The following is a 6,615-nucleotide window of genomic DNA, read 5'->3' on the forward strand; positions in this document are numbered from 1 at the left end:
AAACACTTATCATACCAAAATACTGAATACTCAAAATAAATGTCAAAACTCTCACTATCAACATGTCTAGGTCTGTAACTCAGTTTTGGCTGTTGTTTGCTGATGTTGTTACTCAATAACCTCTGACTTTGTTTTTTTGAGTTTTCAATTTTTTTCTTGTAAACACATTTTCTACTATGTATATACATCATTCATACTATACATTTGTTCCTCCTTTGTGTTGGAGTTCTTTCTGGTAAAGAACATACCAGGTAGATTTAAACCTGATACCAAGAACAAAGACTAGGGACAAGCCTAAGGATGAGCTAAATCCTATAATTAGCAAGGCTAAATCTTAGTTCTAGACCAATTAACAGAGTCAACCAGACTCACTTCACTTTAGGCTCTGCTAAGCCAAGGCGGGCAAACCTAAGGGATTTTTTTGATCTATCTTGATACTTCACTGCAAGACTACCCTCTATAGCAGATATGGTCAATATTCTTCTTCAATTTGCGGGTAAATCTCCTAATTATAGCAGCTAATTATAACCAAGGAAAGCAACCACAAATAAGCCATGACCTACAATTCTAGTTCTTCAAAATATAAAATGGGAAATTGATATTCATTTTGATTTGGTTTCTCAGCATAACCAGGTATGCAACAACAAAGGACATGTATCCTTTAAGCTGACCAGTCCCTTATCCATTAGGCATCAACTAAATCTTCAACATATAGATGGATACCTAAAACATGCTCACATATTCAGGCATATGACCTATCTATTTGACTTACAAATAGACATCAGTCTTCATAACAACTCTCGTACTTATGATGATATCCTCCTCATGTAACCCACAATCCTGTCAATGTAAACAAGCACTTACTTGGATTCTTTGTTCCAACAGCAAGTTTATCATGACATACAACCTTAAATGATTGCAACTAAGTTCAAGACCTTAGTTCTTAAGCATAGAACATTGCAAATAACAGAAGCAGGAGATGAGAATCAGAATGAAACTAATAAGGTTAAACTCTTTGCATTAATTTCATTGAAAATAATACATCATCTGCATACAAAAATTCAAAAGATACACAAATAAGTGACTGTGTAATATATTTGTACTTCAAAAGGAATACAACATGATGTTCATAACAAGAAAATAATGAGAAAATTGGTATCACAACTGTGTGAAAACTCAGGAAATTGGAACTAGACTTGTGGTCTCACAATCCACCCAAAATCTTCAAAAAATTGGAACCTGTACAAAGAGTAGAAGGAGATATATAGGAGAAGATATCTCAGGAAATGCAAGCTGAATTTGACATCTGTCCCACTGAGAAATATTCACAAATGTAGTTGTTGAAACTAAACTTCCTCTATCTACCTGCCCTTGAAAAACCATTAATGATCCCAAAATATCTATACTGAGGGTCCAAGAAATCTGATCTCAACATGTCAAGTTGCATCCGCTGGCAAAATCAACTTGCATTTCTATCAAAAACCATAACTACTCCAACTCCATTTAGAAACCATCTAATCAAATTGGAACTTGCTGGAGAAGTTAAGTATGATGAAAAATCTCTATACCTGGTTGCAATTTCATCTGCAACATTAAATTTCACATTTCACCATGAAGACCCTAAAATTAGAAAAGCTCCTATAGCTGCCACGAGCTGATACCTGTACAAAAATTGACCACAAAAATGAAGAGTTTGCTCTCTCTTGATTCCAATGGTATATTACACTCCACCTTTCAGATGAAAATTGCCCCTCTAAGAGCATTCTAAAAAACAAGCCCCCAGACCGAACATAATACTTAGAATAAAAAATTTAAAATGTTATATAGTCTGAACTATATAACCTTATAAATAATTCAAATATTTCCATTTGATATTCTAAGCGTTAAAATCACCTTTGAAATTTGATTTTTTAAATCATTTTGTATTTCCCTTCAGGTCCACATGTCAACTTTTTATTTGACCATCATCTGGGCAGGCCCCACTTAGTCTTTTTCGTGGCATCTCAAGCTCAATTTTGACCTCCTTCAACCCTACGACAAGGCAAACCTGTAACATCAGGTTTCTTCATTCTTCTAGAGCCTCTAATCACATGACTGGGCGAAGCATCGTGAGACATCAAAAAAATTTCCCCGATCTTACGATGAAGTCGTAGGATCGGGGATCTTTTATTTTTCATTTATGATTTCACAAATTTTTTGGACCATCACACATCACCAAGGCTCATCCCCCCGACCACACGATGGGTCAAAATTTTGTTGACCATCAATGGGGCCCTCCACGTGAGCAGCGACTTCACAGATAATGTGTCTTTTTAAAGACAACAATCCTTATCCTGCGTGGGTATTTAAAATATTATGAAACTCCAATCCCCATCAATGTGGGATACACCTACTATGACTTTCACACTACCTTGCAACGTGATACCCCCATTCTATGTGTGAAGCCCCAACCATGATGCTATGGAGATCCTGTTCCAGAGCATGGATTGCTCCCATCCCAAAAACGTGGGTGCCTTTGCGTGAAAAACCTCCCCAGTCGTGGAGTAGTGGACTCCTCTATCATTGCTATGAATTAGCCCTTTATTCAAAAACGTGGGGCTTCAGTCTCCTACCTGTGTGCCCCCTTGTTCCCAATCAGTGATGCCTATGCGTGGATTTTGGCTTCTTCAAAGCCACGACTTTCTCTTGTTCTAGCCTTCTTTTGGACGTGAGCCACTCTCTAGCACCAGATGTGGGCTTTCTCAAAAGGTGGGAACCCAATTTTCGCATGCCATCTCATTTTCTTCAAAAATGGATTCCTTGCAACAAATGATGTTGCCACTATGGAATGTCATCCCTTGTGCTCCAAACTCCAGCTCATCTTGTGCCAAGACTCAGATATATGCGGGTTGTGGTCTTCTATAAAATGCAATGCAAGGAACACAATAAAATCTACAATCTCCTAGTTGTCGTGCCCATGTAGATGTTTTCCTTTAAAACAATGCCTTTCCCAATGCCCTGGATGCTAATAAACACATACTAGGTATTAACCATCATTCTTTCAAACAAGATGATAAACATATAAATTGCATTCTTGTGGTTAACACTATTACTTTCTCCCCTGAGACATCCTTAAATTCCCTTGAGCTTTATCAACCTTGATGGATTCAGCCGGGCCCAAATTGGGTCTGGCTAAAAAAAATTTGTTTCCAAACAACTGATTCCTAAAAATGATCCACTGAGAACTTCAAACATGTTAGGAACTAACTTCAATCACAAATTGATCATAGAATCATCACTAAAAACTTAATGAAATTATTTCCACACCACTTTGAAATCTCTGTCAGGAGGCCTGTTGCCTAGCTTCAAAACTACTTTAAACATCTGATCAAACCCAAAAACTCAGGATATATTATCTCTGTTCTCTCTGACACATTCAATAGGCTTGCCAGATCTCACTACATGAAAAAATCAGAGTCAAAAGATATCGACCTCCGAACATGCCCACTTAAATTTACTTGCAATTAAACATGTCAAAAAGCTGGAAATAGCGTTCGGTTTGAGCTCTAAAAACTGGGCAAATGGGCACATGAGGTACTGAAAACTAGGGCACTAATACATTTTCATGAGGAGAGTATGATTCTATGATATTAGCTCCTAACATATCACAAGGAAAATTTGGTGAAGGTCTGAAGTTAGCTACCTAGATTTGCATGACAGGAAACACCAGTAAAACAATATTTTTTGTGAATGGAATGACCCTGGAAAGGTGTGAAGATGGATTCGTCAGAATTTGAAAACTGACACACTTGTAGTATTTTTAGTTTAGAATACAAGGGAACAAGCCATTTGGTCCTACCAATCAAGGGCACAAAGATATGATGCCTCGAACAGGACTCTCGATCAATCTGCACCTTCTGAATACTAGTGAAACTTTAAAAATTGCAAATGGAATCACGTCTGAAAACTGATCAAACGGATTCATCATAAGCTCAAAATTGGAACGTAGAAATTATTTTACCCCTAGAATATGATGCAAAAGGAATTTTCTCACTTGGGTCAACTAGTCAAAAGTTATAGTTTGTCAAACAGGACAACCCAAAAATATGAACAGACTGCAAATTTATAGTAGAGATAACTGACCAACTTTGAAAGGTTCAAAACCTAGTCAAAAAGATTTGAAATAACTTGAAAACTTGAACATAGGTTCTTGTATATGGATACTAAACATCCTCAAAGCGGTGAATCATGAAACATAACCGGGTAAAAGATATTCAAATGCAAACATGGCTCTGTGTTGCTATTTGACACTTGGGTAGAAAATGCAAAACTAACAACTCAAAATGGGACTTCGTAAAAAGGTTTGAAATGTCAGTCTATCATTATTGAACACATATGCAGGACGAATGAAGGGTGTTACAAACATAAAACACCATTCGGCATGAATTCAATAGCTGGGGACATATGCACAAAAAGCGTTCATAGTTTGCTGAAAACTTGGACTAGGTACTCAAAATGGAAGTGCAATTTTGAGCACCAACACTTTGTACATACAATTTCCCTTACATATGATATACATTTTGCATTCCCCCTTTTTGGCACAAATGCCAAAAATGCATAACTACAAGTTAACACCGAAATGTGAAAGGAAATCACAATGTGCCTTCAAAAATATGGACATTGGCTTTTCCCAATTCACTTGCAAAACTTTTGATGCATAGAAAGCTATCTACACCTCTGCTAATAATTCCATCATGTGATCTGCTATAGAGAAATTGTTTTCATGGATCAATGTTTTTGCATGTGCAATATGTTTTAGCATTACATCCATGTTGGGAAGGATCATACCTTGTATTTCTACTAGCATAGCCCTTATCCTAGCTTCTTCCCTCAACAATTCTATCTAAAGATCTGTTAGATATCTAATTTTTACAAAATATGTAGAATTGAAGCTAGGATCAAGTGACAATTGATGTGCACTTGCCTTAATGTTAGCATCTATCTTAGATAGTTTCTCCTTTATTTCCTCAGTGAAGTTAGATTTATCACTCAATTTCACAAATAAGGAAACAACATTATTTACAAAAAATTCAAATGTAGCAAGAATAGTAGATAATTCTACTTGATCAATAGCTATCCTCTGTGCTACCTTCTCCAAAACTCTGTTCTTAAACTTCATTTTTGCCCTTATTCAAAGTTGGTCTTGTCCATCCACTTCCTTATTATACTTGTGAACAATGTCAACAAGTTGATCCAAAATTGTTTCTTTATCAACAACCTCAATATTCAATGCATCAAAAAATATATTCTTAATGTCTACAAGCACTTGATTTTTCTTTTTCTTCTCCTCTCTGACATTTTTTTTTTTTTCCCTCTTCTTCCATAACTCACCAAGGGTATCCATTTGATTAGGAGTTGGATTGGTAAGATCCCAATCTGGCATTACAATGTTCTCCTTTAGATCAATTTCTTCAGTAGAGGCTTCTACCTCTTTACTCTTTTCCTTTTGAATAACTAAAGGAATAATTTCCTTATCTTTCTTCAAAACTCCAGTGCTTGGTTGAGGCTTGACCTCAACTATCATTGAACTCATTATAGATGTACTTAGTAAAGAAACAATAGATGAAGTAACAATAGTAAAAATAGTATCAACAACAAATATGAAAGGAAAACTTAATGATGTTGGCTATGACACTAATGCTGAGATGATTTGAGCCTATTGCTTGGTAGATGAAGTGATGGAAACTTTACTCATCATTACACTTGGTAGTATTTCTCCACTAGTTTTTTGGCTTCTTGGTGAAGTATTTTTTACCTCAACTAACTTGGTAGTAGCCTTCTCTAAGCTAGATTGCACTAAGGCTTTGCTCAGAGAGAGAGGGAGGGAGGTCATTACCTCTAATGCTATCTTTTCATGATCTGAGTCTTCAATACTTTGCATTTCAAGAAGATCACCTCCTACTACTTCTCGATCCTCTTCATTCTTTGCATCATCTCCTTCTACATTCTCAATTTCATCAATTTCATCATCATTTACTTCTTCATCATCTTTCTAATACCTTCTTCATCATCAATTTGCACAACATTTTTAGTAGGTTTATGCTACCCATAGATATTCTTCCATGCAATTATGTTAGACTTCACAATTTCTTAAATATCTTTTGATAGGATTAGGAATGCATTGAATCTAGTGGTCATCTTTGTTTCATTCTCCTTTAATGGTTCCTTCAGTTCCTTGTCTAATAGACTTAGCATAAGTTGTCTGAGATTTTGTTCCCTAGTGTCTCTAGCAATATTTAATTCATTCTCCCAATGATGTGTTATTGTCTTTAGTAGGATATTAGGAACTTGCTTTGTTAATTCCTCTTGAGAATACTTCCATTCTGTCATCTTAGCCACTAGGGCTTCTTCAACTTGTTTTTGCTTTTCCTTAGTCCTTGTTTAATACTTCAAAATTTTGAAATCAAACATACCTCCACCATCCTAAATTCTTTTCAACCTTCATTCAAAGATGAGGGCTGATCTCTTGAATGTTATTTGTTGATCTTATTCTTCTTCATCATCACCCAATGTCAACTTCTTTCTAGATTTTGTTGATCTCCATGTGAATACAATAGGGGAAGATTTTGAAGATAT

This window comes from Cupressus sempervirens, chromosome 8 (genome assembly GCF_028749045.1).
Source record: "Cupressus sempervirens isolate cs-2001-9-10 chromosome 8, ASM2874904v1, whole genome shotgun sequence".
Lineage (NCBI taxonomy): Eukaryota > Viridiplantae > Streptophyta > Pinopsida > Cupressales > Cupressaceae > Cupressus > Cupressus sempervirens.